The sequence below is a fragment of the Petromyzon marinus genome, chromosome 1, assembly GCF_048934315.1.
Source record: "Petromyzon marinus isolate PM22_M1 ecotype Great Lakes invasive population chromosome 1, UKy_Petmar_22M1.pri1.0, whole genome shotgun sequence".
NCBI classification, from domain to species: domain Eukaryota; kingdom Metazoa; phylum Chordata; class Hyperoartia; order Petromyzontiformes; family Petromyzontidae; genus Petromyzon; species Petromyzon marinus.
In genome coordinates this window covers 4,259,488-4,273,143 of record NC_133667.1, presented here as the reverse complement: position 1 = coordinate 4,273,143, position 13,656 = coordinate 4,259,488, and the positions used below count along the sequence as shown (strand labels likewise).

Below are 13,656 nucleotides of genomic sequence, written 5' to 3'. Positions count from 1 at the left end.
GACCTACTAGGGAATTTGACATCCACTGTGAAGTAGACGGTGGTGAATGCACCCACAGTGTTGATCAGAGCAGTCACTGGATTCAACCGCGACCCTCTGCAACACGCTATCTCTGGACCATGTCACCAAGGATCCAGACTGTGTACCAGTGGGATGGCACGCCGATTGTATAACATAGTAGCGACAGTCGGGTGGGTGGCTCAATGCAGCATAGAGTAACGGAACACAGAGGCCCTTCCAATTGTTTGTCTTTGAATGCGAGAGTCTTTATTTATTAACCCCTATTACAGTAGGCATGTGCTTGGCTACATAAATCATATAAACAAGTCAAAAGGTAATCTACTGACACATTTTACATCAATGCCTGAGAAGCGGAAGAGCAAGATGAGATGTTAGCGCATCTTGCCACGTTGCTCTCTGGGACTTGACGAACAACGCGGGCCATGACCCAGCCGCGAACGTCCTGAACCATCTGAGCGCTCTGTTCAAATAGGCTCTAGGGCAGTGTTCTTCATTGCAAGGCCCGCGGGCCACTGTCTGCCCCTGGTGGCCTTTAGTGCGGCCCCCGACAATAAACAACATCCATAATAGAGGTTTTTTGGCTTAGATCGCGTAAATATATAATTGTGTCGTTAAAATCCACCACCACCCGACACAGCCAACTAGTAAGGGTTGTCACGTAAACAGAACGTGGCCAATTCGTCACTAGTGCAGCACACCGGTGTGTTGGAGAGCCAAGCCACAACATTTACAATCTGGGTACGACGTTTTGCCAGTAATTACAACAAGCTTCATCAGGCGACAGCCAGATTTGTGGAGAAGTCCACCTGTTTCGTTCCATATAAGGACTCCATATAAGGATATTGGTCGCGAAATCCTCCATGTTAAATACACAACGTGTAAACACACCCCCATCAAGCTGTCAAACCCAATGGTTTAAAATGTGTGGATGGCCCTCACGTTGATGTCTTATTGGCAAAAGTGCCCCCTCCCTCCCTTTCAAAAGTAGTGAAGAACCCTGCCGCAGGTCAACCAGCTTCCACCTAGTTTGAACCCCAACCTGATGGTGCCAAGGCCCACTACAAAATCACCGATTGGCTCGTACCCAATTACCGTATTTTCCCGCATATAACCCGCGGGGTATACCACTTTTTACAAACAAAACAAGACCCTGCGGGGTATATGGAGGTGCGGGCTATCCTAAAAATATTTTACACGAGTGACATGTCATCACTTGTTTACATTTTTTCACGGTAGGACTATCCACTATGCAACACTTATCTTTGACTAAAGCACTGCTGAATAAGCCACTCACACTAAAATTGCACGTGTTGTCACGTTTTAAATTAATTGTTTGTACAAATAAACTACAATGTTTGAAGTATGCGCACTGTTTACCGGTGACGGGAGAGCTGGGGAGAGAGAGGTGGGGGTTGGGGGGGTGGGGCAGCTGGGGGGAGAGAGAGGTGGGGGTTGGGGGGTGGGGCAGCTGGGGGGAGAGAGAGGTGGGGGGGGGGTAACGGCTTCACTGTAGTGCCGCTATTATCTGCGCAGTGCGCAATCTACCAGTGCTAAAACTCTACTTATCCACCAGTTATGTGTTACTTATTTATTGGATATTTACTTTTGTTACTTATTTACTGTTTTAAGTTCACTCGTTTCCGGTTAGTTTATTTTCTTTGTGCACGTCATTATTTTAATGTTAACAATTGATAGTGGAATGTATTACAAATGTAAACTTCGTATTAATATGATGGAATTAAGCTGCGGTAACGACGTTAAATATATGAATGCATGCGGGGAATATGGAGGTGCAGGCTATCTGAAATTGGTTTTACACAAAACGCTATTTTTGCGGGGTATATGCGTCTGCGGGTTATATGCGTATGCGGGCGAGATGAGAGAAAATACAGTACCTCTCACCCCTGCAGTTGTTGTTGTTGCGAGCCGCTTTCGCGAGCTCATCCCGAATTGACCATAACTTTGGAGCTCTCCAGAACACTTTCCTTTTCCCAGGCCCCTTGAGTTAGACTCCAAGCCCAGGTTGACCCCTAACCCAGCTCATTGTCTCTGCCACATGTGGCGCACGGGATTCGTGATCCATTACGCCAGAACATTGCACAATTGCTCAATAATACACTCGGGAAATCAATGTCTTCTTCTGTCCATACGTCCTCCATACATTTTGTCCTCACACAAAAGCCCCTTTTCATAACTTCCTACGGTGCTCTCGTGGGCTATTCTCAGCTAGGGCAACAGAAGACCCAAGAGCTAGATGCTTGCATCAAGTGGAGGACTCTAGCATTAGTTACCTACAATTGAACATGGCCTACACCCAGGGGCGGATTAAGGCACGGGGCTTTAGGGGCTGCAGCCCAGGGGGCCTCCGCCAAATGGAGGGCCTCCAGAGATGAAGTGAAAAGTTATTTCACTTGTGAATGCTGAATTTTATTTGTTGTTAGCCTTGTAAAAATACCATTTTATTTTTCTTTAACTTTGTTTTCCTTTTGAAAATATTACTGGGGGCCTCACAGTACCTGTAGCCCAGGGTCCTACAAAATATTAATCCGGTCCCTGGTCACAGGGGTCACTGCAAGAGGACTCTTGGCCCGTGGATTCGTTTCCCATCTGACTACTCTTCTTCCCCACCATACCGCCACTGCCTCCGGCCATCCCTCTCTCCACGTCTAGTCTCTCGATCTCTTTCTCCCACTCGTGATTTCCGCTCCCCCGCCCCCCGCTTCCGAGATCGCAATTAGGGATAGCAAAGACAGATGTGCACCCCACTTCTTCTGTATCTTTATAAAGGTGCGGAGAATGTAAATACAGTTTAAAAAAACCCCACTAAACTCCGGGAAAAAGTTTTACAAAGCACCAAATTAATAGATCATTTTACAACGTTAATTACTGAGCTCGCTATTTGAACCTTATGGCGATACCCTGGGCACCAAAGCTACACCGGCTCTCGCATAATGTCCGTGATGCAGTAATTTTTAGTCTGTTAAGGTCGGCGATGCGGCAATCGACTCATTTCGATGGACTATTAAAAGTTGAATATTTCGATAACGGATTTCTTATGCTAAGGGGCCGTCCATAAATGACGTCACGCGATTTTTGACGATTTCTGACCCCCCCCCCCTTCGTCACACGGCGTCACAAAAAGTCAGACCCCCCCTCAAATATGACGTCACAAAGCTCTGCCCCCCCCCCGCCCCAAAAAACATATAAAACATGCTTCAAATCGCTTTAAACTATTGTCATTGTAGTGCGTATTTAATGTGGCGCTGGACTCTGATGTTGTAGGAGAAAACATTTATTAAAAAGTCTAATTAAGGAGAACGTGTTGTCTATATTTATTTAAAGTTGCGCATTTTGATGTGACATCACATTTCTCAAACCCACCGCCCTCGTCACACATCGTCACAAATATTCTTGGTTCTTTCGGCAAAGTCACGTAGAAGGGAAATAATAAAATAATCAACACGATAATAAAATAAAATTACTCACGACGTTTCGGCCACAACGCAAGCAGCCGTCCTCAGGTGAAGAAACAGAGCTGTTGGAAAGACAGCGTCCTCGTTAGGATGCTGTCTTTATTAGACATTAGGACGCTGTCTTTATTAGACATTAGGACGCTGTCTTTATTAGACATTAGGACGGCTGTCTTTATTAGACATTAGGACTCTGTCTTTATTAAACATTAGGACGCTGTCTTTATTAAAAATTAGGACGCTGTCTTTATTAAACATTACGATGCTGTCTTTATTAGACATTAGGACTCTGTCTTTATTAAACATTAGGACGCTGTCTTTATTAGACATTAGGACGCTGTCATTATTAGACATTAGGACGGCTGTCTTTATTAGACATTAGGACGCTATCTTTATTAGACATTAGGACGGCTGTCTTTATTAGACATTAGGACGGCTGTCTTTATTAGACATTAGGACGCTGTCTTTATTAAACATTAGGACGCTGTCTTTATTAGACATTAGGACGCTGTCATTATTAGACATTAGGATGCTGTCTTTATTAAACATTAGGACGCTGTCATGATTAGACATTAGGACGGCTGTCTTTATTAGACATTAGGACGGCTGTCTTTATTAGACATTAGGACGGCTGTCTTTATTAGACATTAGGACGGCTGTCTTTATTAGACATTAGGACGCTGTCATTATTAGACATTAGGATGCTGTCTTTATTAGACATTAGGACGGCTGTCTTTATTAAACATTAGGACGCTGTCTTTATTAGACATTAGGATGCTGTCTTTATTAGACATTAGGACGGCTGTCTTTATTAAACATTAGGACGCTGTCTTTATTAGACATTATGATGCTGTCTTTATTAGACATTAGGACGGCTGTCTTTATTAGACATTAGGACGCTGTCTTTATTAAACATTAGGATGCTGTCTTTATTAGACATTAGGATGCTGTCATTATTAGACATTAGGACGGCTGTCTTTATTAGACATTAGGACGCTGTCTTTATTAGACATTAGGACGGCTGTCTTTATTAGACATTAGGACGGCTGTCTTTATTAGACATTAGGACGCTGTCTTTATTAAACATTAGGACGCTGTCTTTATTAGACATTAGGACGCTGTCATTATTAGACATTAGGATGCTGTCTTTATTAAACATTAGGACGCTGTCATTATTAGACATTAGGACGGCTGTCTTTATTAGACATTAGGACGGCTGTCTTTATTAGACATTAGGACGGCTGTCTTTATTAGACATTAGGACGGCTGTCTTTATTAGACATTAGGACGCTGTCATTATTAGACATTAGGATGCTGTCTTTATTAGACATTAGGACGGCTGTCTTTATTAAACATTAGGACGCTGTCTTTATTAGACATTAGGATGCTGTCTTTATTAGACATTAGGACGGCTGTCTTTATTAAACATTAGGACGCTGTCTTTATTAGACATTAGGATGCTGTCTTTATTAGACATTAGGACGGCTGTCTTTATTAGACATTAGGACGCTGTCTTTATTAAACATTAGGACGCTGTCTTTATTAGACATTAGGACGCTGTCTTTATTAGACATTAGGACGGCTGTCTTTATTAAACATTAGGACGCTGTCTTTATTAGACATTAGGACGCTGTCTTTATTAGACATTAGGACGGCTGTCTTTATTAGACATTAGGACGCTGTCTTTATTAGACATTAGGACGGCTGTCTTTATTAGACATTAGGACGCTGTCTTTATTAGACAATAGGACGGCTGTCTTCATTAGACATTAGGACGGCTGTCTTTATTAGACATTAGGACGGCTGTCTTTATTAGACATTAGGACGCTGTCTTTATTAGACATTAGGACGCTGTCTTTATTAGACATTAGGACGGCTGTCTTTATTAGACATTAGGACGGCTGTCTTTATTAGACATTAGGACTCTGTCATTATTAGACATTAGGACGCTGTCTTTATTAGACATTAGGACTCTGTCATTATTAGACATTACGATGCTGTCTTTATTAGACATTAGGACGCTGTCTTTATTAGACATTAGGATGCTGTCTTTATTAGACATTAGGACGCTGTCTTTATTAGACATTAGGACGGCTGTCTTTATTACACATTAGGACGGCTGTCTTTATTAGACATTAGGACGCTGTCTTTATTAGACATTAGGACGGCTGTCTTTATTAGACATTAGGACGCTGTCTTTATTAGACATTAGGATGCTGTCTTTATTAGACATTAGGACGGCTGTCATTATTAGACATTAGGACGCTGTATTTATTAGACATTAGGACGGCTGTCTTTATTAGACATTAGGACGCTGTCATTATTAGACATTAGGACGGCTGTCTTTATTAGACATTAGGACGCTGTCTTTATTAGACATTAGGACGCTGTCTTTATTAAACATTAGGACGATGTCTTTATTAGACATTAGGACGGCTGTCTTTATTAGACATTAGGACGCTGTCTTTATTAGACATTAGGACGCTGTCATTATTAGACATTAGGACGATGTCTTTATTAGACATTAGGACGGCTGTCTTTATTAGACATTAGGACGATGTCATTATTAGACATTAGGACGCTGTCTTTATTAGACATTAGGACGGCTGTCTTTATTAGACATTAGGACGCTGTCATTATTATACATTAGGACGCTGTCATTATTAGACATTAGGACGGCTGTCTTTATTAGACATTAGGACGCTGTCATTATTAGACATTAGGACGCTGTCTTTATTAGACATTAGGACGCTGTCTTTATTAGACATTAGGATGCTGTCTTTATTAAACATTAGGACGGCTGTCTTTATTAGACATTAGGACGGCTGTCTTTATTAGACATTAGGACGGCTGTCTTTATTAAACATTAGGACGGCTGTCTTCATTAGACATTAGGACGCTGTCTTTATTAGACATTAGGACGGCTGTCTTTATTAAACATTAGGACGGCTGTCTTTATTAAACATTAGGACGGCTGTCTTTATTAGACATTAGGACGATGTCTTTATTAGACATTAGGACGGCTGTCTTTATTAAACATTAGGACGCTGTCTTTATTAGACATTAGGACATTAAATCGTCACAAATGTCTGACCCCCAACCCTAGGTGCGTGACGTCATTCATGGACGGCCTACCTAAGGATCATTTCATTAAAAAATTAAGTTTGTCAGGAAATAAAAACAATTGGAGAAAAATAACAATAACAACGGTGATTACCATATACCGTTTTTTTTTTAAAGCAGACTATATCAATTATCCTGGATATAATTTCAAAGAAACAGGAATATCAATGCAGTGCCATATCGCAACAGCCCGAATCACGGTCCAGACCCTCTCATTACGTCACACGTGTCTACAAAACGGTCGACATGAACCTGGTTGACGTCACACACTTTAACACGCGAGTGACGTCACTTCGCGCGTGTGCACCACCGACCTGAGGCTGACGTCACCCAGGTCGGTGGTGTACACGCGCGGAGTGACGCCACCCAGTTTGGTGGTGCGCACGCGGAGTGACGTCACCCAGGTCGGTGTTGCTTACACGGAGCAACGTCACCCAGGTCGGTGTACACACGCGCGGAGTGACGTCAACACCGCCCCGTGCTCTCGGTGAGCGCCGCGGCTGCGTCGGCGCGATCCTGCCGTGCGCTCGCAGCCTCAACAACACCACCACCACCACACTCACGTGGTGAGGGCGACTTCACAGCCTCAACAACACCACCACCACCACCACACTCACGTGGTGAGGGCGACTTCACAGCCTCAACAACACCACCACCACCACACTCACGTGGTGAGGGCGACTTCACAACCTCAACAACAACACCACCACCGCACTCACGTGGTGAGGGCGACTTCACAGCCTCAACAACACCACCACCACCACCACACTCACGTGGTGAGGGCGACTTCACAGCCTCAACAACACCACCACCACCACACTCACGTGGTGAGGGCGACTTCACAACCTCAACAACAACACCACCACCGCACTCACGTGGTGAGGGCGACTTCACAGCCTCAACAACACCACCACCACCACATTCACACGTGGTGAGGGCGACTCGCAGCCTCCTCACCGGCGACTCGCAGCCTCCTCACCACCTCATTCACACGCTGTGAGGGCGACTTCACAGGCTGCTCACCACCACCACACTCACACGGGGTGAGGGCGACTTCACAGGCTGCTCACCACCACACTCACACGTGGTGAGGGCGACTTCACAGCCTCCTCACCACCACCACCACCACACGTGGTGAGGGCGACTTCACAGGCTGCTCACCACCACCACCACTCACACGTGGTGAGGGCGACTTCACAGGCTGCTCACCACCACCACACTCACACGCAGTGAGGGCGACTTCACAGACTGCTCACCACCACCACACGTGGTGAGGGCGACTTCACAGGCTGCTCGCCACTTGTTTCACGGGGACAGCGACTCGCTCCGTGCTCTCCTCCCTCCGCCTCACAGCGGCGCCGCGTGCGAGGTGAGCGCGCAGCGAGCGCCCGGGGTGGGTGGGGGGGGTCAGAGCCGCGAGTGACGCCGAGAAACGTGCTGAGGTCCATCACCACCATCACCCATCATCACCACGACTATCACCACCACCAACCATCATTACCACCACCAGCACAACTATCACCATCATCACCACCACCACCAGCACGACTATCACCACCACAAACCATCATCACCACGACTATCGTCACCACCAACCACCATCACGACTATCACCATCACCACGACTATCACCACCACCAGCACGACTATGACCACCACCAACAACCACCACGACTATCACCACCATCACCACCACCAGCACGACTATCACCACCACCAACCATCATCACCACCACCAGCACGACTATAACCACCACCAACCATCATCACCACCACCAGCACGACTATCACCACCACCAACCATCATCACCAGCACGACTATAACCACCACCAACCACCATCATTACCACCACCACCACACCTATCACCACCACCAACCACCATCACCACGCCTATCAACCACCATCATTACCACCAACATCGCTACCATCACCACCAACCACACTAATCACCACCGTCACTAATACCATCACCACTACCATCACCGACCCACAACCATCAACCAAACCGCAACCATCACCAACCAAACCACAACCATCACCAACCAAACCACAACCATCATCAACCAAACCACAACCATCATCAACCAAACCACAACCATCATCAACCAAACCACCACCATCGCCCTCTCGTGCTTGGCAACCACTGTGATTACTTTCCAATGTAATACTACAGCTGTTGTGGTTGTTACAGTCTCGTACAAGCGACTGCATGCATCCATTCGTAATTGCAATGCAGTGAAACTACTCCAACTACTGCTGCTCCTACAAGAGACATTGTCCATGCGACTTGGTTATTAACGTTTCAGAGATTCAGTGTCCAGGGTGTAGTCTCCCTCTTAAGGAGTTTTAATGTGTTTTTTTTAATATCAGCGTCAACTGGTTGGTTCTTTCGGTAAAGTCACGTAGAAAGAAAATAAATTGAATAATAGAGTACGACGTTTCGATTGCAACACAAGCAACCGTCATCAGGTAGAACTACATTTGAGAGACAAAACACACACGGAGACACAGACAGACACACAAGCAGAGAGAGACAACACACAGACACTGTGTGTTGTCTCTCTCTGCTTGTGTGTCTGTGTGTCTATGTTGTCTCTCTCTGTGTCTGTGTGTCTCTCTCTCTGTGTGTCTGTTGTCTCTCTCTGTGTGTCTCTCTCTGTGTGTCTGTGTGTCTCTCTCTGTGTCTGTGTGTCTCTCTCTGTGTGTCTGTGTCTCTCTCTGTGTCTGTGTGTCTCTCTCTGTGTGTCTCTCTCTGTGTGTCTCTCTCTGTGTGTCTGTGTTGTCTCTCTCTGCTTGTGTGTGTCTATGTGTCTATGCTGTGTCTCTCTCTGTGTGTCTGTGTTGTCTCTCTCTGCTTGTGTCTGTCTGTGTGTCTATGTTGTGTGTCTCTGTGTGTCTGTGTTTTTCTCTCTCTGCTTGTGTGTCTGTATGTCTATGTTGTGTGTATCTGTGTGTCTGTGTTGTCTCTCTCTGCTTGTGTGTCTGTGTGTCTATGCTGTGTCTCTCTCTGTGTGTCTGTGTTGTCTCTCTCTGCTTGTGTCTGTCTGTGTGTCTATGTTGTGTGTCTCTGTGTGTCTGTGTTTTTCTCTCTCTGCTTGTGTGTCTGTGTGTCTATGTTGTGTGTCTCTGTGTGTCTGTGTTGTCTCTCTGCTTGTGTGTCTGTTGTGTGTCTCCGTGTTGTCTCTCTCTGCTTGTGTCAGTGTCTCCGTATCTCTGTGTGTGTGTCTCTGTGTGTCTCTGTGTTGTCTCTCTCTGCTTGTGTCTGTCTGTGTGTCAGTGTACTGCTCAGCGTGCTGCTCAGTGTCCTGCTCCTCTGCTCCTCAGTGTACTGCTCAGCGTGCTGCTCAGTGTTACAACTACTCTACTCCTCAGTGTACTGCTCAGCGTGCTGCTCAGTGTCCTACTAGTCTGCTCCTCAGTGTACTGCTCAGCGTGCTGGTCAGTGTCCTACTCTGCTAATCAGTGTACTGCTCAGCGTGCTGCTCAGTGTCCTACTACTCTGCTAATCAGTGTACTGCTCAGCGTGCTGCTCAGTGTACTACTCAGCGTGCTAATCAGTGTACTACTCAGCGGTGCTCTTCAGTGTACTGCTCAGCGTGCTGCTCAGTGTTACTACTACTCTACTCCTCAGTGTACTGCTCAGCGTACTGCTCAGTGTCCTCCTCTGCTCCTCAGTGTACTGCTCAGCGTGCTGGTCAGTGTCCTACTACTCTGCTCCTCAGTGTACTGCTCAGTGTACTGCTCAGCGTGCTACTACTCTGCTCCTCAGTGTCCTGCTCCTCTGCTAATCAGTGTACTGCTCAGCCTGCTGCTCAGTGTTACTACTACTCTACTCCTCAGTGTACTGCTCAGCGTGCTGCTCAGTGTCCTGCTCCTCAGTGTTACTACTACTCGGCGTGCTCCTCAGTGTTACTACTACTCAGTGTTACTACTACTCGGTGTTACTACTACTCAGTGTTACTACTCCTCAGTGTTACTACTACTCGGTGTTACTACTACTCAGTGTTACTACTACTCTACTCCTCAGTGTTATTACTACTCGGCGTGCTCCTCAGTGTTACTACTCCTCAGTGTTACTACTACTCAGTGTTACTACTACTCAGTGTTACTACTACTCGGTGTTACTACTACTCAGTGTTACTACTACTCAGCGTGCTCCTCAGTGTTACTACTCCTCAGTGTTACTACTACTCGGCTCCTCAGTGTTACTACTCCTCAGTGTTACTACTACTCAGTGTTACTACTCCTCAGTGTTACTACTACTCGGCTCCTCAGTGTTACTACTCCTCAGCGTGCTCCTCAGTGTTACTACTCCTCAGTGTTACTACTACTCGGCGTGCTCCTCAGTGTTACTACTACTTAGTGTTACTACTCCTCAGTGTTACTACTACTCAGTGTTACTACTCCTCAGTGTTACTAATCCTCAGTGTTACTACTACTCAGTGTTACTACTACTCAGTGTTACTACTCCTCAGTGTTACTACTACTCGGTGTTACTACTACTCAGTGTTACTACTCCTCAGTGTTACTACTACTCGGCGTGCTCCTCAGTGTTACTACTACTCAGTGTTACTACTCCTCAGTGTTACTACTACTCAGTGTTACTACTCCTCAGTGTTACTACTACTCAGTGTTACTACTACTCAGCGTGCTACTCAGTGTTACTACTACTCAGTGTTACTGCTACTCAGTGTTACTACTACTCAGTGTTACTACTACTCAGTGTTACTACTACTCAGTGTTACTACTACTCAGTGTTACTACTACTCGGCGTGCTCCTCAGTGTTACTACCACTCTACTCAGTGTTACTACTACTCGGCGTCCTCCTCAGTGTTACTACTACTCTGCTCCTCAGTGTTACTACTACTCTATTCCTCAGTGTTACTACTACTCGGCGTGCTCCTCAGTGTTACTACTACTCAGTGTTACTACTCCTCAGTGTTACTACTACTCAGTGTTACTACTCCTCAGTGTTACTACTACTCAGTGTTACTACTCCTCAGTGTTACTACTACTCAGTGTTACTACTACTCTACTCCTCAGTGTTACTACTACTCTATTCCTCAGTGTTACTACTACTCGGCGTGCTCCTCAGTGTTACTACTCCTCAGTGTTACTACTACTCGGTGTTACTACTACTCAGTGTTACTACTACTCAGTGTTACTACTCCTCAGTGTTACTACTACTCAGTGTTACTACTACTCAGCGTGCTCCTCAGTGTTACTACTACTCGGCGTCCTCCTCAGTGTTACTACTCCTCAGTGTTACTACTCCTCAGTGTTACTACTCCTCAGTGTTACTACTCCTCAGTGTTACTACTCCTCAGTGTTACTACTACTCAGTGTTACTACTACTCAGTGTTACTACTACTCGGCGTGCTCCTCAGTGTGCGCTTTAATGCACTCGGCATGCTCCTCATCTCCAACACGGACACTGCTCCCGTTCCAACTCGGGCTTCCGTCAGAGCCTCGCCTCTGTCCGCAATGCAGCAGACAGCCACGGCTCCTATCGGCCTTAATATACCCCTAGTGGGCCTTCCTCACTTAATTCCTTGTCGTCGTGATAACAGGCACCAGATACCACTGACGTGATCCTGGTAGAGGTGATTTAACCACTTCTGTAATTGCGGCTGTTAATAATACAATCCTGTATTGTGGTGCAATTGGGAGCATGCCTTTTTTTTCCATGGAGATAATGTTTTTTTATATTGCCAAACACTATACGGCCTTGATGTCACCAACACTCTATTGTTTCCCTTCTACGTGACTTTACCGAAAGAACCAAGAATATGAATCACTGCAGTCACGAAAATATCCTGCTCACTTGTTGCATTGCAATGGATTGTGATCAGGGACCTTAAACTATTATCGGTGAGCTTATTGTCACTTTATAACTAGGTTATTGGTTTTCGAAGTCATATAGTCGATAATTTAATCCCGTTGCAAGTAAAACGATTAATGCGCTAATTGGCACGGTAGGTTCCAACACAAGGGGCACGGTCCACGTTTGGGCTTTCCACTGCTATTGTTAGACATCTCGGGCACTTTAATCGTCCGCCATGATCAATCCGCTGCTGGATGAAGCCACCATCCTCGCACGATCCCTGCAATGTGACGTTCCCACCGAGCGCCCGCGCTCCATCTCTCAGGTGCGCGTTCTCTCGGGCACCAATCCCTCCTGTGGCTGACACACTCAAACCCCACGGGGCCACTGGCCCCTGCACGTGGCGTCTCCTGCCCGAGACTCACATTTGTTAACGCTTGCAATGATACCATTCGCCTCCGTATATTCTCGAATCCACGTGGTGTTCTTTTCCTGGATGCATCTGCACGCGTTTTTTCAGTTTATCATCGTCTCTGTTAATGTCTGCTTCATTGCAGGAGGCAAAACGAAGTTGTTTTTAGCACAATGGCACGTTGCTTTTACGCGGTGGCGAGATGTTATCTCCCTCGCATGGCATGTAGGAGGACGTGGGTTCGATCCTGGCATTGACGCCTCTACTAAAGTGAGGGAAAAAAGTATTTGATCCCCTGCTGATTTTGTACGTTTGCCCACTGACAAAGAAATGATCAGTCTATTATTTTAATGCTAGGTTTATTTGAACAGTGAGAGACAGAATAACAACAACAAAAATCCGGAAAAACGCATGTCAAAAATGTTATAAATTGATTTGCATTTTAATGAGAGAAATAAGTATTTGACCCCTCTCAATCAGAAAGATTTCTGGCTCCCAGGTGTCTTTTATACAGGTAACGAGCTGAGATTAGCAGCACACTCTTAAAGGGAGTGCTCCTAATCTCAGCCTGTTACCTGTATAAAAGACACCTGCCCACAGACGCAATAAATCAATCAGATTCCAAACTCTTCACCATGGCCAAGACCAAAGAGCTCTCCAAGGATGTCAGGGACAAGATTGTTGTTATTCTGTCTCTCACTGTTCAAATAAACCTACCATTAAAATTATAGACTGATCATTTCTTTGTCAGTGGGCAAACGTACAAAATCAGCAAGGGATCAAATACTTTTTTTCCCCTCACT

General features: G+C 45.6%; 1 protein-coding gene across 4 annotated transcripts in view; it reads left to right on the top strand.

Annotated features, from left to right (window-relative positions):
• Positions 1–6,977: 6,977 nt before the first annotated feature.
• Positions 6,978–13,656, top strand: part of LOC116940306 (cingulin-like protein 1) — a 126,406-nt gene continuing 119,727 nt past the window's right edge. The window contains exon 1 of one of the 4 annotated variants that reach the window (XM_076053600.1): positions 6,978–7,983. The gene's annotated coding sequence lies outside the window, so the exon portion shown is untranslated. The remainder of the gene's footprint in view (positions 7,984–13,656) is intronic. The other 3 variants (XM_076053594.1, XM_076053550.1, XM_076053503.1) reach the window with 3 other exon arrangements.